The sequence below is a fragment of the Ailuropoda melanoleuca genome, chromosome 12 (assembly GCF_002007445.2).
Source record: "Ailuropoda melanoleuca isolate Jingjing chromosome 12, ASM200744v2, whole genome shotgun sequence".
Taxonomy (NCBI): Eukaryota; Metazoa; Chordata; class Mammalia; order Carnivora; family Ursidae; genus Ailuropoda; species Ailuropoda melanoleuca.
In genome coordinates, this window is record NC_048229.1 from 65,466,459 (window position 1) to 65,494,423 (window position 27,965).

The 27,965-nt window shown below is 38.6% G+C and overlaps 1 long non-coding RNA gene across 1 annotated transcript in view; it reads left to right on the top strand.

The window, feature by feature from the left end:
* LOC117795163 overlaps window positions 1–27,965 on the top strand; it is a 184,178-nt gene that overhangs the window by 6,142 nt on the left and 150,071 nt on the right. The window contains exon 2 of the long non-coding RNA XR_004619007.1: window positions 2,828–2,946. This is a non-coding gene — a long non-coding RNA (uncharacterized LOC117795163). The remainder of the gene's footprint in view (window positions 1–2,827; window positions 2,947–27,965) is intronic.

The window sequence follows — 27,965 nt, forward strand, 5'->3', positions numbered from 1 at the left end:
AAAAAATAGCTCTTATTTTCATTGATCTTTTCTATTGTTTTGCTGGTCTCTATTTCTGCTCTGGTCTTTTTTATTTCTTCCACTAATTTTGGTCTTGTTTTTTTTCTTTTTCTAATTCCTTGCAGGTTAAAGTTAGGTTGTTTATTGGATTGATTTCTTTCTTCTTCTTTCTTTCTTTCTTTCTTTCTGGCCAGAGGGAGGGCAGTGGAAGAAAGAGAGTGAGAATCTTAGGCTCCCTGCCCACCAGGGAGCCCAACGTGGGGCTCAGTTTCACAACCCTGAGATCATGACCAGAGCTGAAATCAAGAGTTGGACACTTAACCAACTGAGCCACCCAGGTGCCCCTGAGAACTTTTTTTTTCTTAACGTAGGTATTTATGAGTATAAATTCCCCTCTTAGAACTGCTTTTGCTACATCCCATAAATTTTGGTATGTTGTGTTTCAACTTTCATTTGTTTTAAGATATTTTTTGATTTCTTTTTCGATGTTTTTCCTTCAAACCATTGGTTGTTCAGGAGGATGTTGTTTAATTTCAAATATTTGTGAATTTTCCAGTTTTCCTCCTTTTATTGACTTCTAGTGTTATACTGTTGTGTTTGGAAGAGAATGCTTGGTATGCTTTCAGTGTTGTTACATTTGCTAAGGCTTGTTTTGTGACCTAATGTCTGATCCGTGTTCCATGTGCCCTTCAGAAGAATGTGTGTTCTGCTGCTGTTGGGTGGAATGTTCTTTATGTGTCTGTAAGGTTCATTTAATCTAGATTGTAGCTTAAATTTAGTAGGGGACTTGTGCTGGAATGGGCTGGGGGCCTAAGGCCACAGGAGTTGGTCTGGTGCTGGTGCTGGCCAGGAGCCTGAGTTTGTGGGAGTCCACTTGGAGCCTCTGTTCGTGGGGGCTTGCTGGAAGCCTAGGGTCATAGAAGTTACTTGGGGCCATGGGAGCCAGCTGAAGGTAGGGTGGGTTGGGAGCCTGGGTTTGTGGGATTTGGCCTGTTGGTGAAGGCCTGGTGCTGGGGTTCATGGTGAAGTTGGGTGCTCACTCTTCTCTCCTTCCCCCACAAGATGTCTCTTTTCCTTTAAGCTGCCCAGGCTTAGGGGAAAGGGGACAGGAGTAATGTGAAACTGTCTTTCCCATTCTCTTCATCTTTTCTTATTTCTGTGCTCTACCCAGGTGCTGTAACTCTTTATTCGAATTTTTACCTCTTGTGAAGGTTTTTTACATGTGGATAGTTGTTCAAATTGATGCTTCTGGGAGGTAATGAGTGCTAGAAATTTCTGTACTGCCATCTTGTTCACATCTTGTCTTTCAGTTTTGGGAGATAGTGCCTACAGACCCTAGTATTTTGAAAGAGTTTTATTTTTGTTAATTCCAGAACATGGAACACTAGTCCTATAAGCACGGCAGCAATACTTTGAATTTTACAGTCTCTATTTATCATCTTATTAGGTTTGGAAGGAAAAAAGTATACACAGCAGACTCACCACCTTCAGCCTAAGCTTTATTCATTGCTGGTTTTCGGACATCTTTGGAAATGTCTGGCAAACCTGGGTAGGCCCACTAGAATTCTACTTGCATATATCACTGAGAAACCTGCAGTGGGACTGTTCTTAAGGGAAGAGTCAGATCCATTTGATCCAAATGCTAAGCCTTAGTCTTTGGAGGAAGAACAGTGATTCTTGCGAATGTATGTATCTGCCACTTAGATTTGACTAATAGTTCAGCCTATCTTGGACTTATAGCTGAGGCCAGAAAGCCACATAGGGTAAGTTTTACGGGAAAATTGGAAGAGTTGTTTCATAAAAGCTCTGTGAGATATTTGTGCACAAGTAGTAGCACTGCTTATAGTATTTCTCCAACAGTGTAACCCTAAAACATGAAGAGAACCCTTCTTACCCACTTTGCAGTTGTGGCTGCTTGAGGCACTGGTATTTGAGCAATGGTGTCAGCAGGAGACTGGAGTCTGTAGAAGATAGTGGTATCTAGCAGTGTCAGCAGGCCTGGAGGCCATGGAGATATATAGCAGATGGGTCAGTGCAGGAAGAAATACAACCAAGGATACTACAGGCTCACTGTGTGCATACATAACATCCTTGGGACCTCAAGAAATACTTGGGGTGGGAGAAACATAGTAAAGTCCTAGGTTCCTGCAATAAGTAGAATGCAGTGGCCAATTAACAGTGATTATATGTGTATATAAGATAGTATTACATATTGAACAAATGCTGCCTAAAAAATAGGTCTCTGCTTATTAGAAATTAGATACATATCTCAAGGCCTCTGTTGATTATTTGAAAAAAAAAATTGCAGTATTTTCCTAAGAGGAGTCCTTTACATTTTTCTGTCATCTCATAATAAAAGTAAGAAAATAATTTAAAAATTCTAGTACTTTATTAATCAAAGTCGATGACATACAAGAAAACAGGAAATGAAAAAGTAAGACTTTTAGAAATAATATATACAAAGGCAGAAAGCATTGTAGGGGTATGTATGTGTGTCTATGTGCATTGGACTGTGATTATGTTATAATGAACTTGTCTGTCTGTTCTAATGGAGGCTATTGTGTATGTGCAATGGAGGTAGTCTTTGGAAAATTATTAATGTCCTTTCTGTCTTTTGCCTTCTCCATACAAAACATTTGCTCTAGGTTTTAGGAGTCTTCCATCTGTGGGGAGGGTGTGGGTCAAGGAGAAGTAAGTCAGAGAGAAAGACATAATATTTGGCTTCTGACACGCACAATTGGGTTATTCAATAAGTTAATAGCTCTGCAAGCCAGAGCATTGTCTTGAGAGAAAATTTTCTAAATCTCTTTACTCTTTTTGTTTGCAGCCTAGGTTGGAGATCTCAGTTCACTGACCTATAGGGTCCTCCGGTAGTTTAAAGAAACGCCCTGCTTACCATTAAGGCATAGCGAGAGTCAGGAAGAATGAAGATCCAATATAAAGAAGGTAAAAGAAACCCCACTCCCTTTCCTGCCAAGGGAAGTGGTCAGATGTGTCTCAGTTTTCCCTTCTTTGGGCTTTGTCTCATTGTTTTCGAGAGTGGGAGGTACGTTGGTTGAGTGAGAGTATGAGAGGGCAAGGAAGATTTCCTATCTTGTGCCTTTTTGGGACTCGGGGAGATCTTAGATTACCCTGCATCTATCTGGGTGCAACCACATTGATTTGATAGTACAGTGAGGGCGGTGGAATGAGGGTTTTCAGGTTTGGCTGCCTGTGCCACTATTGGTTCTGGTGTGGCATGGACATAGGATTCTCTGTGCCTGGGGTGTCTTTCCCTCTGTTATCTGCTTAGAGAACCCCTGCATCATCCTTTGGGTCTCAGTGCAGGAACCTTTGCGAGGACATTGGCCCTCAGAACCGTTAGATTTATGTATTTGACATGTGGTCTGTTCTTGGACGCACTGTATCATTTAGTCTGTTTATTTCAGGCTCCGACAGTAGAATGAGGATTCCTAGAGGACAGAGATTTTGTACTGTTCCTCTTTGGATCCCAAGGCAAGCAAGTGCCAGAGTAGCACTTGATAATGAACATTTCTTTTCTTTTTTTTTTTTTTAAGATTTTATTTATTTGACAGAGAGAGACAGTCAGCGAGAGAGGGAACACAAGCAGGGGGAGTGGGAGAGGAAGAAGCAGGCTCCTAGTGGAGGAGCCTGATGTGGGGCTCGATCCCCAGAGCACCGGGATCACGCCCTGAGCTGAAGGCAGACCTTTAACGACTGCGCCACCCAGGTGCCCCAGTAATGAACATTTCTTAAGTAAAATTCTCAAAGCCAGGCTTTTAGAAACTTCTTATAATTTTGTGTTCTACTTTTGATTCTTTCCAGGAATGCAGGTAACGTAACATTTGAATTGCTGAGAGGTCTGTCACTGTGCTGACCTTTCAGTTGATTCTGAATGTTTTTAAAGGTTCCTTATTTTTGAGTAAGCCTATATGTGTAAATATAGGTTGGTTTGCAAATGAGGCCCTCAATTTGTGTCTTGCTTTTTGCTTACAATTTAACCTTTTCAGGGGTGGGTTTTGTTTTCCCACATATTCAACAGTGATGTGAGGTTTTTAATAAGTAAAAGAAATACCAAATACTAGTTTAAGTAATCACTGAATATTTAAGAATTAATATGAAATATTACTAGATATTGCTTCAGAAAAAATGCCTGGAAAGAAATACACCAAATTGTTAACAGTGGTTGTCCACAGGGAGTAATGACAATTAGTAGTATACTGAATTTCCTTTTTTTTTTTTTTAAGATTTTATTAATTTATTTGTCGGAGAGAGAGAGCGCACACAAGCAGAGGGAGTGGCTAGGCAGAGGGAGAAGCAGGCTCCACGCTGAGCAAGGAGCCCAGTGTGGGACTCAATCCCAGGACTCCGAGATCATGACCTGATCCAAAGGCAGCTGCTTAACCACTGAGCCACCTAGGCATCCCTGCATTTTCTAATTGTTCTGTTTTTCAGTTTTTCCATAGTCATATATTATTATTATTGTTATTTTTGTGGAAATATGTTGACTTATTAGCAGGGCAGAAGAGCGGTTTAATAGCACAGCCTCTACAGTCAGACAGTCCTGTCCACTTTAACATTCTCTGTTGCCTCATCTGTAAAAGTGGATGATAATATACCTATGGATGTACTCATATTAGCCAGACAATTCTTTGGGTCCCTTCTCTTTACTTTTTGTGTATCTTTGGAGATTTTTAGTTTGTGGTTACTATGAGGCTTATATAAAACATCTTATAGAGATAATAGTCTGCTTTAAGCTGATAACTACAACTTCATTTGCCTGAAGCTACCCTTTTACTCCCCCCCCCATTTTATGTTTTTGGTGTTACACTTTACATCTTTTTATATTGTGTATCCATTAACAAATTACTGTAGCTATAGTTATTTTTAATACTTCTGTCCTTTAATCTTTATAATGGAGTTAAATGATTAACACACCGTCACATTACAGTATTAGAGTATTCTGAATTTGACTATATACTCATCTTCACAGGTGTGCTTTCTTTTTTCTCATATTTTCATGTTACTAATTGGAGTCCTTTCGTTTCACCTTCTAGGACTCCTCTCAGCATTTCCTGTAAGGCAGGTCTACTGTTGTTACACTCCCTTAGCTTTTGTTTGGGAAAGTCTTTACCTGTCTTTCATTTCTGAAGGACATCTTTACTGGGTAAAGTATTCTTGGTCAGCAGCTTTTCTCTTTCAGAACTTTGAATGTATCATCCTGTTCTTTCCTGGCTTGTAAAGTTTCTGCTGAGAAATCCATTGATAGCCTTATGGGGCATTCTCTTATATGTGAAGAATTTTCTTGTTTTTTTTCTGCTTTACAATTCACTTTTTTTTTTAGACAGTTTATTATAATGCGTTTTGGAGAAGATCTCTTTAGGTTAAAGTAGTTTGGGGACCTACAGTCTTCAAGAACTCTCTCCCTAGATTTGTGAAGTTCTCAGCCATTATTTCTTTAAATAAATTTTTTGCTCCTTTCTTTCTTTTCCTTCTGGGACCCCCATAATGCATAGGTTGTTTCTTTTAATGGTATGTTGTAATTCCCTTAGGCTTTCTTCATTCCTCTTCATTCTTTTTTCTTTTTGCTCCTTTGACTGGATAATTATAAGTGATCTGTCTTTGAGTTCACTAATTCTTTCTTTCTTTCTTTTTTTTTTTATTCTAAGATTTTACTTATTTATTTGACAGAGACAACGAGAGAGGGAACACAAGCAAGGGGAGTGTGAGAGGGAGAAGCAGGTTTCCAGCCTGATGAGGGCCTTGATCCCAGGACTCTGGGATCATGACCTAAGCCGAAGGCAGACGCTTAACAACTGAGCCACCCAGGCGCCCCTCACTAATTCTTTCTTAGTTTGGTTGTGTCTGCTGTTGAAAGCTGTCTGTCAAATTCCTCAGTCACTGTATTCTTCAGCTCCAAAATTTTTTTTTTTTAATGTTTTCTATTTTTTAAAAGATTTTATTTATTTATTTGTCAGAGAGCGAGAGAGAGAGCACACAAGCACAGGGAGCAGCAGGCAGAAGGAGAAGCAGGCTACCCGCTGAGCAAGGAGCCTGAAGTGGAACTTGATCCTAGGACCCTGGGATCATGACCTGAGCCAAAGGCAGATGCTTAACCGACTAAGCCACCCAGGCATCCCAATCTTTTCTCTTTTTTTGTTGAACCTCTTATTTTGTTCTTATATTGTTTTCCTGATTTTTTTTTAAAGATTTTATTTATTTATTTGACAGAGAGAGAGAGAGACAGCCAGCGAGAGAGGGAATACAAGCAGGGGGAGTGGGAGAGGAAGAAGCAGGCTCCTAGCGGAGGAGCCTGATGTGGGGCTCGATCCCAGGACTCTGGGATCACACCCTGAGCTGAAGGCAGACGCTTAACAACTGAGCCACCCAGGCATCCCTGTTTTCCTGATTTTTAAAAATTATTTTTATGTATTCTCTTATAGCTCTCTGAGCATCTTTAGAACAATTATTTTGAATTTTTGTCAGACACTTCCATTTTGGGGTGGTCAGGTGCTAGAAATTTACTGTTTCATTTGGTGGTATCATGTTTCCCTGATTCTTTGTGATCCCTATAGCCTTACGTAGGTGTCTGCATACTTGAAGAAGCAGCTACCTCTTCTAGACTTTATGGACTGACTTTAGTAAGGAAAGACTGTCACTTATAGGTGGGGGCCCTGCATCTAGTGGTGTGGGGTACTCAGTTTGGGGGTGAGGGATGGTCCTGTGTCCAGGGGTATGTGGTATCTCATTGGCTTGAGCAGCTGTGGTGCTCCACATCAACTGTATGATCCTTGGTGATGAGAGCTGTGAGGGGTCAGCTGTGGTTGTAGGGTTGTTGAGGTCCTCATTGGTGCCTCTAGTTCCGGGAATAGGACCAGGGCAGCAGCAGTGGTGGCCAGAGTTGGTGGTATGCACACAGCTGTGGGGACCTGCTTCAGACACACATTCAGTAGTGAAGGCTGGGGCCAGCAGCAAGGGTTGGGGCCACACGCGCGTGAGCAGCTGTGGGGGCCCTGGCTGTTAGTGTGTATTTGTGTGACTGTGAGGGCTAGACATATGCATGTGCACTAACCAGACCATACTTACTTACTTTCTTTCTTCTTCTTCTTCTTCTTCTTTTTTTTTTTAAGTAAACTCTATGCCCTTCCTGAGGCTCAAGCTCACAACCCTGTGATCAAAGTTGTTTTTTTTTTTGTTTTTTTTTAAATTATCAGACCATTCTTGATTGCAAGTAGTAAAACCCTATTCTAACCAGCTGAGTCTCAAAGGGAAATTTATTATCACATGTCCCAGGCAAGTCCAGGGGCCCTCTTTTTTCCAGGCTCAAATGATATTTTTGTTTTTGTTTTTCTATCTTTTAGCATCTTTCAGTGTTTTGGCTCCATTTTCAAACTAATTTCCTACTAGTACAAGGAAACACGTTGATGGCTACAGATAGTCGCAGGTTTAAATCTTTAAAGGAAGGGAGGCCTTGAACTCCAAACCTTTATTTATGGAATTTGTTTAGCCTTTCCAGGACTAGGGGCTTTCCCTGAACTAACTAACCACTGTGCTCAGAGTAGTTATGTCCACTTTGGGATCTTTTTGGGCATGGAGCAACTGTGATGGATTAGCTCACCAGGACCACGTAGAACGGAGAAGGAAAAGGGAATGTTGTAATCAGAAGTGGGGAATGAATGCTGAGCATTTGAAAACAGCACGTCTGTCCTGTGACATAAATTGCTTAGCACAATTTGTAGAACATAAGAACTCAGAGATGTTAGACATCATTATCATTTGAGTGTAGAGTCATCATCATTGTTATATTTTACAGCAGATTATAAGAATTTTTTATTTTTATTACCTGATGTTTATGTTTTAAGTAATCCAGCAGAACAAGAACTAAAATTCATGTTTCATAGTTGCTGAATATTTCTTTATCCTTATCTTTTGCCTCAGGTACTTTTAGTTTATGAAAATACATTTTTTAAAATACCTGTTTCTAAATGTATTATTGATCATTTTGATTTTTCAGATGGCTAATTGTTGCATGATGACTTGATTAGTTTAAAGAGATTTTTCCCTTGTTTTATGTTTTACATAAGTGATGGCCCTGTGTGTTGTTCTGGACGGTTGTTATTCCTCTTGTTGTTGTAATATTTCATTTAACTGCAAATTAAAAAGAACTAAAAAAATTACAGCAATTTCTAGTTTATATCCAGGAAACAGAACTCTCCACAGGACCCCTTGCATGGTACAAATATGTTGGAAAACTATTTTCCATTGTGCTTTGAAAGCCTGTAGGCAGGCCACGATGGCGCACACTTTACCAATCTTGGATGAAGCCCAGAGAGACTGCACTGCATAGACTGCAGGGAATCTCCCATCTGAAGAGTTAATTTTCTTTCAGGATCAGTGTTAGGGGCTGCTGTGATTACAACAAGACACTTTAAGATTGGTACAGGAGCACTTACAACAGTTGACTATAAAAGAAAACCCAGGAGGCCTCATTCAGCCCTGGGAGCTCCTTTGGTTTGAGCCTCAAATACCTTTATTTTAAATTTACCTCTTTCTTGGATTACAGATGCTGTCAGCTTTAGTAAAAAGAATTCATTACATTAACATAAATAAGCAAACAACTAGTTTTGTTTCTTTAATGTTTTAAGATGTCAGGAAGGCCACTTTTGTCTTTTGTTACCATTCTGATTCTTTTCAGAGCACTCTTAATGGCTGTGTAAAATTAAATATTTCTTTTCTTCTTGGTTTTATCTAAATTTTAGATGCAGATTTATGAATTTAGTATCAAAACAATTACAAGGTTTGAAGACAGATGAAGCTTTTCACCTTTTTAAGGAGGGAGATATTTTTTCTTATTTTCTTCAGGGGAGTAAATCAAAGAAGCTTTTTTTTTTTAATTTGAAAAGCTGGGTCAACAATATTAAATAACTGCTATGGAAGAAAAAAAATCAACTGTAATCCTAATCTCAAATATAGCCTCTAGTTTTAGTTTTGTATGTACCTTTCAGTTTTGGATTCATGCATACATACCTTATTAAGTTGAAGTTAAGTTTTAATGCACCTGGAAAAACTACAGAGAGGGAATTTGAAGCACGTTTAATCAATATGAAGTTGGTATACTTCATATTTTAAAAATAGAGCAAGGCTTGTCAATAGTAAACTGTAATTTTTTGCTTTCTCTAAGAAAAGGAAAGGAAAGAAGTCTTTTATTATTTTTTTAAAGATTTTATTTTATTTATTTTAGGGATAGAGCACAAGTGAGGGGAGGGGCAGAGGGAGAGAGAGAATCTCAAGCAGACTCCACACTGAGTGCAGAGCCCCACATGGGGCTTCTTCTCATGACCCTGAGATCATGACTGGAGCTGAAATCAAGAGTTGGACGCTCAACTGACTGAGCCACCCATGTGCCCTGGAAAAAAGTTTAAAAAAAAAAATTCCCCCCAGTGATGTCATTTCCTTAAAATCCTTCTAAACTTTTCCAGTGCCTATGGGACAAAAATCTGAACTTTAGGAAGGTATCCAAGACTCTAGCCAACCTGGCCTCCACCAGCCCCTCAGACCTCTTGCCTTCTGCCAAACCAGCCTGAAACTCCAGCCATTTCAGCTCTTACCTGCCATGTGCTTTTCTCTGTGCTTATCCCACTTTTTGAATTGTCTTTGATGACCTTATATACCAGGAGAATTTCTAGGTCTTTCTCAAGGATCCCACTGGGAAGTTCATCTCTACTGTTGGAGTTTTCCTTGCGTCCCTAGGCAGTGTTAGTTCCTCTGTCTTCTGGGTCCCCACAGCACTTTGTGCGTCTTTCTTATATAGTGCTTATCATGCTGTACAGTAATGTTTCATTTGGCATGTGTCTCTTCTGCCCTAGGGTATGTGTAAAGGACAGCTTAGTCATCTTTTTAGCATCTGCCCCTAGCAAGAGTCAGACATTCATTACCCATACTGTGAAACTTGGTGGTATGTTAAACAGTGTATCTGTAATGTGTTGGTCAGTGATCTTTCAGCATGTGAAAACAATTTTTTTCTGTAGTTTCCTATTTAGTCTCCCTACACACAAAGCAACACAAAGCCAAACCACATGCGGAATGAGCACAACAAATTTCCTATCAATGCTTGTAATTTTATATATACCGTTGTTTCAAATATAAATGAAATGTGTTGAAATGTGAGTGAAAAATATATGGACTATTATTGAAGCAATTCCAAACCAAAATGTTATATTTTCTGGGTACCAGTAATTTTTGAAAGGTACTGTATACAATTTTAGGTTAGTGTCAGATAACCTCTTCACCTTCATTTCTCTCTTAACACCTTTTATCATAATTTCGGAAGCTCCCCTTTGTAGTTTGAGTTTAAAGTCCTGAGGCAAGCTCTTCAGAACTCTAACACCTGCTTAGGGCTGAACTGGCAGGGGGAGAAATTGAAAAGCAGTGAAGTCTTTTCAATAAAGTACTTAGCATTTTAAATAGTAGATGTTTTGGGAAAAAATAATGGTAATAGTAGTATTGGAAACTCTCCTACCACCCCATGCAGGGAGAGGAATGTGAAGCTGTTTAGTGGATTCATACTTTGAGTTCTCAAAAATCTTCATTTGCAAAGATAGTTCAGATTTGATTTTGATCAATTTAAACTACTGAGAATGTAGACTTTTCCTTGAGCACAGATTTATACTTTCTCTTTTAAAATTCAAACCCTTTCCTTCTGACATCAAAGAGAAAGGATTCAAGGCTTTTAGAATCTTACTCTCAGATACCAAAGAACCCTAGGATAATGGTTAGAAAATTAGAGAGTTTTGAAATAATTAAATTTTGGTTCTCATCTGCTATTGTATATTGACTATAAATTCCCATAGTCCAGGTTAATGACAAAGTTTTAAAAAGGTGTGTGTGTTTTTTAACCCTTAATGATTTTATATTATTTCCAAGAATTTCTGGAGCCTTTTAAGATTCAGAGGCCTGTGGTGAACTTTTTGAGGTTGTATCTTTTAATTTTTTTGATCTTTTGTTCTGTAGCTAAAGAAAATTGTTTAATTTGTTTTTCCAGCAGAGGGAGACATCTGACCATGAACGTGGTATTGCTACTTGCCAGGAGTATTCTGTAGCCCATTTTATCAATATACATAAAAAACTCAATGTTCAAATTAACTAGTTCAATAAGTAATTTAGCTCATTGATTTTTGGGCATATCCTAAGTGCCATTACAAGCTACGGATATTTTAAATGCCATTACCTTATAGAAGGAATGTTTTAAGCACCTTTTATTGATTTTATTACTGCTTTATTTTGCTGTCTTGGTTTAAAATCATTTTAACCACTCCGTAATCAAGAAGAAATATATCGTTGGTGAAATACAGTCAATTTCCTAAAAACCTTTGACATCGTTAAATAAGGAATTACAGTTGTTAAATCATGTCAGGCAATAACTGAGGGACAGAAGAGATATAAAATTTGGAGCAGTGGGCCAGCATACCAGTAAGGCACGCTGACCTCTGACATTCACATTCTGCATGTGACAGTCACACTTCAGGTTTGCTTATGGTTTTTGTATCAGCAAGAAGGATTTGAAATCTCAGGTAGGAAGGAGGGTGGAAGAGTGATAGCAAGGTGTGATCCAGGGACAATTACAGTGACTTTTAATCACTTTGTGTGATTTTTGGTTAAAATGATTTTCTAAGAAATTTCAAATTTCATTTGCTTTTCTTGCTACATTATAGTATATTGATATTCCGCATATGAGGGAACCAGAGCACTCACAGGGGTCTTTGTCACTTCTTTCTTTTGCTCATTTGATTTTACATTAGCAGTGTTGCTGAGCTGATCAGCTAGTAGACAGACAAGGAATGTGGTCCATACACTGCTTCATCGAAGAGGCGCAGAAGTGGGTAGTGAGCACCGAAGCTCAACAGAAGCCTGCTAATGAGTTGATTGCATTGACATGTGATGTAATTTAACTGTAGAGTGGCAGATATCAATACCTGTATATGATTTGGCAGATGGTTGTTGAACTGTGATTAGAAGTTTAGAATGATTCCCGGTAAAAGACCACCTGGCAGTAACCCAAGAACAGAGAACTGAGTTTTCCCCATTAAATGGAATAGGTCCAAAAAGTCAAGTGTTTTGATCATTAATAGAATCTTTCCTTTTCTTTTAACAAATGTTAGCTTCGAGAGGAAATTGATAATTATGCATAGGTCTATTAAATGATCTTTGGGATAGCTCTTTTCATTCCTTCAAATGAGCTCATATCTACAGCAGTGGCAGTTACTCACTGGCAAGGAAAGAAAACTAGTTAAAATGCTGATAGATGTCATTTCAGTATATTGGGGATGTTGGAAGCATCTTTGTAGATTTAATCTATTTGAGGCTGAAAACCAGATTTTTTTCTAACAATATAATATAAATATATAAATAATATAAATATGTCTAATAATATTACTTTATAAATTATATAAATATAAGAAATAAGCTATACTGAGTATCTCTTATATGCAAGACATTCTTATAGGTGTTTGAAATATAAACACCAAGATGATGCCTTTCTTTCCCTCAGCGGACATGCAGTACAATCCCATGGAAGAGTTGGAGTAAAGGGCAGAAACTATGGCAGCATAGGGAAGAGTAATGGGTTTCCTCTGTGGAAAGAGGAAGTGTCTGGGAAGGCCTATGGAAGTGTCACTTAAAATAGCTTTAGAACAGTTGGAGATGAGCATTCAGAAGTAGAGAGACCAGCAATACAAATGCTTTTTTTTTTTTTTTAATCGGGTTTATTTTTTAGAGCAGTTTTCGGTTCACAGCAGAATTGAGCAGGAGGTAAAAAGAGTTCCCATATGCCCTCTGACCCCACACGTGCACAGCTTCCCCCACTATCAACATCCTGCATCAAAGTGGTACATTTGTTACAACTGATGAACGTACATTGACACATGTTGTTATCACCCAAAGTCCATAGTTTACATTAGTGTTCACTCTTGGTGTTGTACGTTCTGTGGGTTTGACATATGTATACGGACATGTATCCACCATTACAGTATGATACAGAATAGTTTTACTGCCCTAAAGATCCTCTCTGTTCCACCTATTTATCCATCCGTCCCTCTTTCCCAACCCCTGTGAACCACTGATTTTTTTTTTTTTACTGTTTCCATAAATATAAAAGGTTTTGAAAATTTTGAAACGTTTACTATATACCATTATATACATGTGTGTGTGCTGTATGAAGAACAATGAAATAAATAAAATGTGTTCACCTTCCAGTTGAGATATTAAAATATTACCAATATTTTTAAAGCTCTGACGTGTTCTTCCCCAGCTGCTCCCTTCTACCCTGCCAATACTTCTTCTTCTTCTTCTTCTTCTTCTTCTTTTTTAATATTCTTAAACCTAGTTGCAAAGCTCACAAAAACCTGGGTCTTTTAAGTCCCGCCACCCCCTAATTCTTTGGTTAGATCCATGTAAGATGAAGTGAAGGAATAGGTTGATGTTTGTCTAGTGAATTCAGATGGTATGGAAAGCTTTTTTTTTTTTTTTTTGGTAGTTAGGAAGTGGGAGTTCTAGATAACCTAAATGACTATCAAAATCACTTGAAATAGGAAATAGTCTGACTGATTCAAATTATAGCTCTGCTTTGAGCTTTATAGACTTTTCTTCTCTTGCTCAGTACATTTAGATGGAATGACTAGACTAATCTCAGTGCAATGTGATAGAGACACGTGTTTGATTATGGAGACTCATTCAGAATTTCATGCATTTAGACTTCCATGTTAGCATGGAATGTTCATCTTTAAATCTAGCAACAAGTGTTTCAGAATTAATTTTTAATTTGGCTGATGGCCATGCTCTTCTATTTTCATTTTGTAGTTTCATAGGACTTATAGGTGAACATATTTTATATTAATAGCAATGGTATGTTGGAAAGAACTCTAGGATACAAACGATGTTCTTTCCCCCACCTCTCAAACCCACTCTGTGCCAGTTCTTCGCCTGCATCTGTATGAGATCTTGGACACACATTTTAGCTTTTCCAGCTACTCTTAGATTTAAGAAAATATACTGTGGTTACTTCTGGTCATAAGAACAGTCTAATTTCAGTAATAAAAATGACCAGTTCAATGTAGCATTCTGACCTTTATTAAAGTTCAAGCCACTCTTCTTGCCCATCATGGTGTTACTTTAGGTTGAGAAGCCCACGGTAGGAGGTAGGGATGGGTTGACTTCTCTTTTTCTTTCCTAGAGGAGCTTCTCTTCTGAATCCATTCCTCCCCCAGGGTGGGAGCTGGCAGGGGTGAGGAGGAGGCACGGGGACAGGGAAAGTCTTAGCAGTCCTACATTGATCTGCTGGTGGTGTTCTCTGGGCTTTGCAGATGCTCAGCGCTGACTTTCAAGATGTACTCTCTGGTGAGGTCCTCCTCTGGGAATGGCAGATTGCAAATGACGTGCCTCTCCTCTGGCTGCATTCCAGGGTCTATCTCTAGTCTCTTGCTCCTGAGGGCCACTGACACTTTTGGAAATGGATCTATTTTAAAGTGATATGATGGCCTCTCTTTTCCAGAAGGGCCACTCATACACTTGTGTGGGGATTAAATGAAATGACGTATGTAAAGCTCTCTTCCTGGCACACAGGTATTGAACAAACTAATGAGTTATTCACTGGGTGCCTTCTCTATGGAGCACCTTACAAGTGTAAACTTTTCGTATCTACCAATCCTGTGAAATGTATTTAAAGGAACTCTCAGATATATTAGTTTATTTGCAAGGTCACACAACTGGAAAAGTGGCTGAGCTTAGATTTGCACCTAGCTCTGTCCAATGTTGGAGTCTCTGTTCCTTTGGACTATGGTCCACTGCCTTCTGAAACAGCCCGGCATGGGTCTTAATGTTCTAAACCATGGGAAATCTGGTTAATACCATGGATGTTCGGCCCATTCTATTTTTTATCAGTTTCTTAAATGTCAAGTGTGCTATAAATCTATATGGATGCTCTCTTGGATACTTTCACTTGACCACATTTGTATGACATTTGTACAATCTGACTTCCTTGACACAAATCCTTTATATCCAGGTGCTTTGAACAGATTTCTACTGGTGAACCCAAGCAGAGATTCAAGGAAATTCGTTATAATAATCCAGACAGAACCTGGATTCCAGACAAACACCTCAGTATGTCATAGAGGTTTGTAGCACACGTGTTCTGGGCCTCCTGGAATAATCTCTGGCAGTAGAGAGAGAGGACAGTGTAGTAGGTATACGGTGGATTGGTAATGACATGTCTTTTTTTTCTGCCTCCCGTGGTTCAAGGACTGATGACCAAGTCTGAGCTATTAAAGGTCTGTGCCAACTGCCCCAGATGACTCCTAGGGTGACCTGTGCACATTGCAAATCTCAACAGAGAGACCTGGAAGAACATGGATTCTTGTTTATTCCCATTCACTTAGGATGATGGGTTAAGAAAATTTACTTTGTAAAAAATTGGCCAGAGAGAGACTAGGATAAAACAAACCATAGAAAGGAAACAAAACCTCTGGAACATTCATTTTGTTTCAGCAAAATGTTACTAGTCAAATCCTAATGATAAATCTGGGTCCTGGATCTGCACTGCTATGAAATGTGTACTTAATCAGAATGCTCTAAAAAAGCTACATTAAATTAGCTAGTCCCCGTTAACTTTATGCCTGCGAAGCTGCAAAGTGCCTCAACCAGATAATTTGAAAGTCCCATTTTTATTTGCCCTTGTTGCTTGGGTCAAAGTGAAGTTGAACTCCAGATTGTAAACTGGCCAGTTTCTGGTTTACAGATAGTCAGCCAATTTCTATGGATTACTAACCCTTTTTTTCTGTGCTGTGGAGATATTATCAGAGGAAAATACTTAACAAAGTTCTTATTTTGTGCACTGTAAGGTAAGTGAGGTTTTATGAGAAGAACACCATCTCTAGCTAGTCGTGTTTTAACTCTATGGAGAACTTAGCAATAATCAGGAAAAGGCATTTCTTGCTTTTTGTGCCTCACATTCCTTTGCAAGAAAGTACAACTAATGAAACCTGCCCTTTAGGACTTTGTAAGGCTGTTGTGGCAAAGTATTTTGAGCTCCTTGGAGAAAAAGGCTACTCAGTGAGGTAGCTTTGTTATTCCTTTTAGCGTCAATTATATTCTGAAATATGATTTCAGAATTTCAGGATCCCAGGACCTATGATTGAACTGGCAGCTGATCGATTCAGTGGAATTTAAAGTTTGCTTTCTTGACACTGAACTGAAATTTGCTTTGGCTAAAAGAGGTAAAGTATACATTATGGTCAGAAACGTAATAATAAATCTACTGTAACAACCTTCTTTCCACCACATACCTTTACTGGTATTTATCTGAATATCCAGCTTCTAAAAACTAGAAGAGATTGTAATTTCAGGGGCAACTCACCAGCAAATCTGTGAGTATACGAAGCCATTTCAACTGTGATCCTTTGTTTTTCCAATGTGCGTGTCTGAAAGGTTTTCTTTCCTTTGGTTTTGAAAATTAAAAAAAGGAGACAAACAGTTAAGAGTACAGAAGTTCTACCCATGCTTCTTTTTCTACACCTTCAGGACTAGCAAAATCTTTAATAAGAGACTTTATTTGTACAAAGCAAAACTTCAAAACCACTCAAAAGCTTTTCTTATTAACTGCTGTCAGTCCTGTGATTTACAGAGGCAATAAAGAACTAGAGGGGGCACATTTATCATGGAGTTCAGCACACCAGGAGCCATTTTCTGTGGCGGTAAAGGCAAGTGATAAAACGAATTCTTTTGTTCTATAACCAAGACACATTCTCTGTTCCCTGTTCTCTAAACTTGGGCATGCCAGGCTTCTCTGGTGGCAACTTGGCACCACCTCATCTACACTCAATGATAAATTGTTAACATGAAAACACTGATGATACACCTGGAACACCTGGCTGTGAACGGTGCTACATATTTATTTAAACAAACAGCAGTTCGCTGCCAACATATTTGTAGTATTAATTCTCAGTTTACTTTGAACAATACTTTGTGTGTGTCTGCTTTTTTTCCTTTCAGAAAGGAGTAGGTGGGAATGTTAATAGTGTGGGGTTTGTTTGTTTAGTAAAGAGCCTAGAAATTTGGATTTTGAATCTCAGTTATCTTGTTGTATCAAAGAATGCTTCATCTGAATTTTGATGCTGAAAAGCAGGACAGTTCCAGTACACATATTTTCAATTTACTTTGTGTTTGATTTTGCTCTTTCTGTTTTGTGTTCTAGGCAAGCAGGTGTGATACAGACACTTTTAAGCTGGCTCTTAGCGTTGAGTACACATTTTTGAGTTTTTGAAATGAATTCATCAGAGTTTGAGCTAAGCTGAACATAAAGGCTACAACAGTTTTGTTTTTTGGGAGACTTACAAAAAGGAGCATTTTTGAATATTTTATAATTGAGTACATCCATCATCCAATAGTATTTATTAAGCACTTACCTATGCATGACAATGTGTTGGGCACAAAGATTACCGGCGAAAAGGTCAATGATTTGGAACCAGAGACAGTGGTAATATTTATACTTAGGGGAAAATGAACACAAATGTTAAATCATGAATGTTATTTCTAACGGAGCAAGTTATGTAGTTAATTTAGTCTCTGGAAAAGACAAGGACACTCAAGTAAAATCTCCTGGAATTTTCCAGTTATGCAATCACTAACTATGTTTCTTATTCATGTATTAGTGAAAAATAATATTTTCAAAAGACAGTAGTAAAGCAGAGGACATGAAAAATCCAGGAAAAAAAATTCTGGTCAAGTGCTTTTGTGACTTGTTGGTCATTCTTACAAACCTTTAGCTGTTGAGAAATTTAGAATGGAATTATGTGGGATTTCTATTTATCTGTACGTTCTTTGCAACTTGTAATATAGTTAAAGTTATTCTCTTGCTTCTGTCACTATCAGTTTCTTTTCATAGGTAGGGGAAATAAGTCCTTCTGTCAGTAATTTGGCAAAAGTGCTGAAAAGCCCATTATCCCTGTTGGAAAGAAAGCAAACCACCTCTGGTATGTGAGGACCTGGCTGGCGTCATAGAGAGAGATGAGCCCAACGAGAAGCTTCCATTGAAAGATGGTGTTTTATTTTCTGAGAGATGCTGACCATTAGTTATTCTTCTTGAATCCACCTAACGTTTTCTCAGAGTAAAGATAGGTACCCCCACCCCCAAAACAAATTTATCAGTTTAGATGATATGAGATAGACCAGGAGAAAAAAAGCAGTCATTTGAATAAAGAAGTCACATCCTTTATGTATTTTATGTTGTATTCTGTACACTTGGGAAGGGACCACATCTGTCTGGAGGATGGGGAGAAGTCAAACAGTACAATTCACGGCGTTTTTCTTGTATAGTATTTCCTTAACCAAAAGGGAGCAGCTGTTGGGTAGCAGAGAAAGCATTGTTACCAACCTGAGCATATGGAAGCCTGAAGCTTTGGCTAATTTGGATGTCTGGGCACCATTGCAGAAAGACCGTCATAATTATTTGCTATGATTTTAGGTCCACACTTCACTGTTGGAAGGAAAAACTTTTTACAGAGGCTTACTCTTTTATATGGCTTTGAAGGGAATTGCGTTTTATTTCTGACACTTATTGTATTGTAAAATCTCTAGTCTCTGATATTTAAAGGTGGAAACTTTTAACTTTCTTTCTTAAAAAAAAAAACAACTCTAGGGACTTTTTAGTACTATAGCCTCTCAAATAATCCTCAAGCTTTGAAAAATGAAATACTTTATTTTATGAAGCAGTTTTGGGGTCAATTTTTTTTCCTAAAATGTATGCTTTTATGTTGGATAGTTTAAAGACCAGCTGTTAACTGAAACCAACCGTCAACGAAGTTGCATAAAGTTGTGTTTCCTATTAGTCTTGTATCTTTCCTATTAGTCATTTATGAAAGGATACAGGAACATCTAAGAGAACTCCAAACAAAATTGGAAAAACAGATGTCGAAAGCATATTGGCTTGATGGTTTGCTATTTTTTTTAAATAAAAAAGGAGCTTAGTAATTATTAATGGATTATGAAATAAGGCTTCTGTTGCTAATATACCACAAAATTATTTGTAGTTGCTTGCAGTTGAAAATTGGTGTTTTAGTAGAATTTCAGAGAATCAGAAAAATGAGTTAAAGTTTATGCCTGGGAGCACCATGAAGGAGGAACTATGACATTTTCAAGAGTTGGGCATGTATGAGCCTCCAAAGGTGTGTTTATTATGTTGTCATGGTGAGCAGTGAATTAAAAAAATAACAAGACTGCTCCTTGGGTAGTTGTGACTTATTGGTAGTTATCTTTACAAGAGTTCCATGCTGACTTAAGTAAAGATCTTCAGGGAAAAAAAAAACAAACTTTATTTTTCAAATAAATTCAGTTAAGAGCCTACAGGCTTCCATGACACTGCACTGAATTATTATTAATGTGCACTGCTGTGAGAATAATGCTTGCTGCTGCTTAACAATAACCCCGTCCTCTGGAATTTCAGGAAAGTGGTAGGAAAATGAGAGGCAGAGTTAAGTGCTGCTGCTGAATTAAACGTGCTAGTTGATGGGCACAACATTTTTATCGTTACTTGTACAAGAGAGTGTCGAAAGAGACCGTTATTCAGGGTCAGGTCACATGTGGGACTGGTGAAGTTATTTGAGCGGCATTTTTGGCAGGCAAGGGCATTGCTTCTGACCAAGCAAAGTTCGTTCAACCTGTTGCCTTTACCTGGATAACTCATTTTCATTCTCCTGGGAGTTATGTGTGGTATTTCTTGAAGGCAGGGATATGATCTTTTAAGGGTCTTCCTTGTTGACTTTAAGGGTCTGTTACTAAAATCAAATATTGGGCACATCATTGCTCATTAGCACTTTTTAACTTGGATGGTTAGTACAGTTGCTTTGAAGTTCCTCGTTATCACGACAAATACCTTTTTCACTTAGAATTATCTTTAAGCCAAGTTCTCCCAGCTGGCATTTTCAAAAGTATATTCTGCTATTCCCAGCAGTCTTTCCTCTCTCTCCCTCTCTCTCTCTCTCTCTCTCTCTCTCTCTCTCTCTCTCCTCTCTATCCCCCCCCCCCAATCCCATCCTTTACCCAAGCCGGACTGTTTGCTATTCTCCACCTATGCCACCTAATGTCTTGCCTCTTGAGTGTCTAATGTCCTATGTGCCTTTGCTCATGCTGTCCATGTGGAATGCTCTTACACCAACTCCTGTGCATTCCATAAGGTTTAGATCACCTTCAGAGAATGTTTCCCAAATTCTTGCATATACTTCTGTGGAATCAACTTTCCCCCTTCCTCCTGTCCTACTGCCACCGTGTATTCTTTATTAAGTTATTTGTGAATGTGTTTCCCTCCTTCCATGGATGGTGGACCCTGGAAGTTGGGGCAGTGTGATTCTTATCTTTCTGTTGTGCATATGGTCAGGTTTAGCACCTCACGCTATTATGCAGGGCAGGTAATAGATAAATCTTCAGTGTTTGGAATTCAATCAAAGGCGATTGCAAAGTCCACATAACAGGAGACATTCACGGAGTCCAGAAACTATTAACTAGTCATTTAATTGTAATTCTAGTGGGTGGAGTTTAATTTTATTTATTTTATTAGGGGAGGACTCATGGCCATTAGGGTGACAGTTGCTGCTGAAGGGGTGGAGTTGGTGAAGTTCCTTCTGCTGTGCAGTGTTTCCCTCTGCCTCTTGTGCCTTTGCACAAACTATTTAAGTACAGCTTCCTGATGGGGTGGAGAAAATTCAACAGGCAATCTGAAAGCTGATATTTTGGAGTACTTTTAAAATGCTTATTTAAGGTGCATTTGGTACCTTTTTCAACTAATCCTGAATTTTCCACAAATTCATAGGGATATAAGAGATCATCTAAAGCCAGTACCTTCCCTAGGCAGAAATCTCTTCCTAGCCTTCCTCATTGTGTCTGCTTCAACACATCAGTGATACGGAGATTGCCTCTCTGACCATTAGAGGAAAGCTGGTGAGGAGGTAAAAAGTCTGTTCCTGTGATAGCTTGTCCATAGTTTAAGACCATTTTTCTCTTAAGTTTTCTTTTTTCTAAGCTGAGTATTTCTGATTTCCTCCACTCTGTGAATCTAGCTTCCCATCCAGTGTAGCTAATTGAGATGGACACCTCATCACAGTCAACTGTTCCACTGGCTGGCCAGTGACCAATCCAATTTTCTGTCTTTGGATTCTGACCAGAGACAGAAACTGTAGCCAGTTAGCTGTAGGGCATTGAGCTAAATAAAGGGTCATGTGGGGTAGAGGCCTGAGTTAGCACCAGGGCAAGCCAAAGTCAGATGAAAGCTAAAGTTATGTTGGAACTGAAACCACAAGTAAGAGGAAGCTGCGTGTAGAGGGGATGGAGAGAATCAGTGAGAGGACTCATCCAGTCTCAAAGAGAGATGAAGAGAGAGGCTGTGTCAGTCCCCAAAGGTAGGGCCTTATGGGAACTGAAACTGGGAAGTCTAACATGGCATCAGCAATACTGGTGTGTGGCACAGGAGAGGGAATGCCAGCAGTTACTCAAGAGGCAGTTTAGTGCTCATCTCTTGAGGCAAGAGTCATTAAGATCATGGATGCTGGTATGAGACAACCAGGGTTGAGTCCTATCTCTGCGACTTACTACTATGTAACTCTGGGTTAATTACTTACTCTTTCTCTGCGTGTTGGCTTCCTCACATGTAGAATGTGTTCAATACCAAGACCTGCATTACAGGATTATTGAGGGATCAAACAAATTAATGTGTGAAAAGCATTTCACTCGAAAGAATATCTGGCCCCCAAAACGTTAGCTATTACTATCACATATAATAACAGTTATGCTTGTTTTTAGGCCCTATTTCTGAAAGTGAAATATAGTGGTTAAGATGGTAGACTCTAGAGTCTGACTGCCTGCCTGGTTTCAGATTATACCATTTCCACCGTATGACACAAGTTATATAAGCTTATTGTACCTTGATTTCCTCATTTATCCAAAAGGGGTAATAGTGGTACCTACCATGCAGCAATTCTATGCAGATAAAATGAATTAGTATGTGTAAAATGTTTAGAAAAGAACTTGGATAGAAAGGATCTCAATAGATAATTTACAATGTATTAATATACCATTATAATATATTATTAATTAATAATTATATTAATAATATAATAGTAGTTATTATTACTTCTTATGACTGTAGCATGCCTTTAGGTTCTCATTAAGACACATTATGTTTATAGAGCTATAGGAGACCTAAATATATTTACTTGGATGCAATTCTATCTCGTTTTTCTTTAGAGGGATCGTAGTCTCTCTGATGGTCATCTCCAGCCAGTGTAGGGCTTCTCCAGGAGTCTTGAAGGTAAAGTCTGGAGATGTCTTGTAGGCAGTAGGAAATGTGGTTTTGGAGTTCAAAAAGAGTTCTAAAATAAAGATAGAGATTTGAGTAGGTATAGTGGAAATCATGGGAATGGACAAGGTCACTTTGGGAGAATGTCCAGAATGAAAAAAAGGAAAGTTTTGGGACAGATAGATCCCTGGAAGGGGGCTTTGGGCATAGCAGAGATTTTTGAAGTTGGTTAGAGGGTGACAGAGGAACATGAGCCAGCAGGTAAACCTCATTGTAGCCAGACAAGTGATACTTACAGTGAATATGATTGTAAATGTACTAAGCGTAAGGCATTGCTTCAAGCTCTTTCATTCGTGCATTTAATCTTCTCAACAACTCTTACGTAGTTAGTATTATATTTTCACTTCATAGGTAGGAAATGAGATGCAGAGAAATTCAGTAATTTGACTAAGACTGCAAAGCTAGCAGCTGATAAAGCCAGAAGAGTTGGAACCTAGATAATCTGATTCTAGATCTTATAATCTTAATGATTCTATGAAATGGTCTTCAAGAGCAAGTAGAAGGAAAATCAGACTAAATAAAGACAAAGGAATTATCTCTGTAAGATTTAGTATTTATCTCTGTTAGTATTCAGTATTTAGATTATAAAGTACATTTAGATGGTTGATGTTTTTATTTTGGTTTATCTTTCATTAACTGTTTTAAACCAACAGCACATGATGTTATTTGGCAGTAGCACTTCACAGCATATTCAGAAGCTAAATGACTGTCAATTAGGAATTGAAAGTGTATTGGTCAGTTTTTGCTGCAATAATAATGCATAACAAGCAAGCCTAAGACATCAGTGGTTTACAGCCATAAACATTATTTTTTGCTCATGGATCTGTGGTTTGGCTCTGGTTCAGTCTGCAAGATGAGTTAGGTCTGTTCCACATCTGTATTAATTTGCTATGGCTACCTTAACAAAATGCTGTAGACTGTGTGGCCCAAACAACAGAAATTAATTTTCTCACAGTTCTGGAAGCTAGAAGTCCAAGATCAAGGTACCAGCAAGTTTGGTTTCTTCTGAGGCTTCTCTCCTTGTCCTGCAGATGGCCGTGTCTCACTGTGTTCTTACCTGTGTACGCGAATAGTCCTCGTATCTATTTGTGTATCCAGATTTCCTTTTCTTATGGGACACCAGTCGTATTGGATCAGGTTCCACTTTAGCAGCCTCATTTTAACTTAATCACCTCTTTAAAAACCTCATACCCAAATACAGTCACATTCTGAGACTCTGGGGGTTAGGTTCTGGAGATTCATATTTTGGAAGATTTTTTGGAGGACACAGTTCAGCCTGTATCAATGTGTTTCCTCATCCTACATGACTCAGTTCAAAAGTCACTTTCTCCATGATGTTTCTGTTTCCCTGAGGCAAAGCAGGTGCTTCCTTCTCTGTTCTCTCACTGCACCTCTGTTTTAACTTTTATTACTTTTTAAATTATAACTTTGTGTAACTCAGATATCAACTCTTTTCCTGTCCTTTGTGTCCAGCATCATCATGATCAGTATATGCGCTGGGCCCATGAGGATGAAAGGTCAAGCACTGTGTTGGGCACACACTAAAGGCCATCCCCACGACAAAACCCCAAATGATAACTGCCACCATCACCTACTATATGGAAACAAAAACCAATAGTAAAAATTCAAGTTCACTCTGTAGAAGTCTTAAGAGAAAAGTTGATTTTGGAGGGGAGGTTGAAAAACGGTTTATGTCCTACTCCAAGGCAGAAAACTTCCAAAATCCCTTCTAGACTTTTCTGCTCTTGGATAAAATTTCTTCTTGGCCCTTGGGGATTCTTTTACTGCCCAGCACAGCCCAGTCCCTCTGCCAGATTGTTGGCTTGTACAATGCCATTCACATAGAATATTATATGCGTGGTTCTCCCTGGGTTTGTGCATCATGGCCCTGGGCCAGTTCTGTCCTCTTCTTCGTACATCTGTCTGCACCCTTTTGACCCTCAGTTGCTGTTTTCTGTATGCAGAACAATTCAGCTTACTGTGTATTATACAGCTTGCTATTTAGCCCCTCAACTATATATTGGGGCTCAACCCAGAAGAGGGAAAACAGGACCCGCTGACTTTAGAAGGAGGTTTAGTGACCATTTGTGGTTATTTTAGGTTGCCCTTTGGTAGATCCATACTCTTATGGGCTCATCAGGACATTTTCCAAACCAAAGTGAGGTACCCTTTAAGAAATTCTTAGTATACCTCTTAGGATAACTGCATTTTCCTCCATGTCACTACACCTGTTCACTTGACTGTTTCCTAGCCAGACTATGGTTATTCTTTAAGGCAGGAATTTTGCTGTATTCATTTTTGTATTCCAACATCCACAACAATCCCTGAAACATAGTAAGGACTTAAAAAATGTTGCCTGAATACCTAAATGAGTACAATCCAATGTTCTTTATTTTAAATTATAATCAGGAAGCTGATGGAATGTGAATCAGAAACTAGTAAATATGTTTCCACATTCCCAGACCTGCACCAGAACTGTTATTTTATTGAACCTGGACCTGAACTAAATTGAAACAAAGCTTCTTGATATTTTCATTGTAAATCAGTTAGAATTGCTTACTGGCTTGAACCAGAGTAAAACTGCTTCATTGCTGAACTCAAAGTGGAACTAATCTGAAAAACGTACTGGTTTATTCTTGGTTACTTAGTAAGGTACTTGGCCATTCTATGAATATGAAATTGCCATTTCATTGACAGTGGATCTAAATGTACTAACTCATAGGTGAGTTTTTTTCCTCTTTCTTCTAGTGAGATCACAGGATTGCTTATTAGTTCCTTTGACCTAAGAGAGGTTATTCTGGGGCTTGCCAAAATATTGTGGGTAGTCTTACCTCTCTCTCCTGTTCCTCCCTCCCTCCTTTCCTCCCTCCCTCCCTCCCTCCCTTCTTTCCTTCCATGATTCCTTGCCTTATTGCCAAAAGCCCATTCTAGAATAAGATGAAAGTTAATTAGGAAATCAGGAGATGAGAGTAAGGCATTTTTTTGGGGCAAGGGTAGGAAAACAAGTAAAAATAGGAAAAATAAAATGAAGTTAGAAAAAGCTTTGTCTCTAAGTACATGCCTAAAGGTCTTACTCATCTTGCTAAAAATATAATAAACTTCAGTAGAATTAGAGTATTTGGATGCACTGACAATAATATACAGTTAAATTGGATCTAATAGAAGAAAGTTGGATGAATTATGAGGGGAAAATCTTTGCATTTATATTTTACCAATTTTCTTTTTCCTTCCTGATTTGTGTAGAAGTTACATTGGTTTACCATTCAAAAACACCATTCCCTGCACCCCTCCCCTTTTGGTTATTTGAATCTGCTTGCAAGGCAAACCAAAATTCAGTGAATAATTTCAGAGTTTTGTGCTTTAATTTGGCTACATGGGTCAGTCCATAGAAAATATTTCTTAAAAGTGTTTTCCTTTTACTAAAAATAATATGTATAGTTCCAGATATTCTTACTTTATGATGTAATGCCATACCGTCTTACCTGTTCTCACAATCTGGTGATGGCCCCTTTAATTTTTCCATGATTTTATTAGAATTTAGAAAAGGTTAATTGGTTATCCACTGATCTTAGTGGAAGAAGATTTTAAAAAATATAATATTACAAAACGTCCTAGTAGGGTATGAAGGTAACACCACAAGGGGGTACTATAATTTTATCAAATTTGTCCTGGTAACTTGGCTCAGAAGGTGAAATGATTAGAGCCTGCAGAGTTAATTTTAATATGCTAATACATCACAGCAAGTTGGGAACTTAAATAAAATTACACAATTAATATACTTTTATGGGATGTAGAAAGACTTAGTAAGGTCATTTGTAGATTATATTAGAGCTACATTTAGACTTACTGGGTGTAAAATTCAGCATTCTTAAAGCAGCAGATGTCTGACGTATGCATTTTAGTGACCTTTGAATGAAGAAGTGAATGTCGAATTGTGTGGCTCTAGATCTGGGTTCTTTTTTTTTTTTTTTTTAAGATTTTATTTATTTATTCGACAGAGAAAGAGACAGCCAGCGAGAGAGGGAACACAAGCAGGGGGAGTGGGAGAGGAAGAAGCAGGCTCATAGCGGAGGAGCCTGATGTGGGGCTAGATCCCATAACGCTGGGATCACGCCCTGAGCCGAAGGCAGACGCTTAACCGTTGTGCCACCCAGGCGCCCCTAGATCTGGGTTCTTAAAATAAATTAACTCCCTGGTCTCCCCTCTAAATACGGCTAGGATCAAGCGTTTAGATATTAATTTCCTTAGTGTTGCAACACAGAAAATGTTGCAGTATGTTAATCCTGGGAGGGATTTTTTTGAAAGAATATTTAATCATAGAAGACTTTAGTTTCTTAATGCGCCTCTGAAAGTGATTCTGCAGTTTTGCTTGGTAATAAATTTGAGTGGCTTGTAGTCCATCTTGGTTGGATAATTATTCTCTCTTAAACTGAAAACGTTGAAGGTGGTTATGTGGCCAGAGGAATTTTTTTTTAATGTCACATCCTGGTAGTCTGTGTGTTTATACACTAATTTTAGCAGGTGTTGCTCATTTGCTGAGCGAGGTGGATTGGGTTATTTGAAATAAGCTAGTGATTAATCTTCGTGGAAGAATAATTACGTGTTTATAGACTACGAATAGAACTGCTAGGCAGTCTATCTTTTGTCACATACTTACCCAGTGGCTCGTTGGACCAATATTTAGTATCATGCTAAGATTAAATGAGATAACATGCATAAATTGGCTATCATAGTAGCTGGGGGAGTGATGAGGCAACCCACAGCCTTAGGGCAGCTGGAGGCCTCGGTTTTGCCATGCAGCTCACAATCCCACTGCAAAATGCAAGATTAGGAAACTACCTCTGTGTCTCCACTTCTCTAATACACACAGATGCTGGAGTTTGGTGGCTAAAAAACACAGTCATTTTTTCTTGACATCATTCTTCTCCTCAATAATGTAAGCAATTTAAATTTTAAGGATTTGTGCTATATTCCCCCACAGGACTAAATGCAGCTATTTTTGTTTTGTACTTTTTTTTTTTTTTAAAGCAGCCCATAAACCTTTTGAGGTTCTTTAAATGATCCTATCCTATAAAAGGTTTCTCGTGACTGTCTAAGGACATAATTTGGTGAAGGATGTTTTTCTTTCTTTTTCTTTTTAAAGATTTATTTATTTCAGGGAGAGAGAGTGCACGAATTGGGGAGGGCAGGGGTAGGGGGGACTGGACAGGGGGCCCTGACGTGGGGCTGATCCCACAAACCTGAGATCTTGATCTGAGCCGAAGTCAGACGTTTGACTGAGCCACCCAGGCGCACCTCCTTTTTCCTTCTTATTGCCAACAAGGGGCCACTATTTACCTGAAGCCCCTGACTTGCCTCCACTCTTAGAATGTTTTTATTGGTATTAGGTTCTCTTCTTGGCTGTTCAGTCCTCATGCTTGTTTCTCAAATCCTTTGTGTAAATTTGGCGTCTTGTAGTTCATATTGTCTCAATCATTTCTCTCTGTTCTCTGCTTTCTGTGCTGGATGTCCTAATGGCAATTTGTGGCATTTCAAAGTTTGAACTAGATCTACTTGTCTGCTTGGTGCTGGG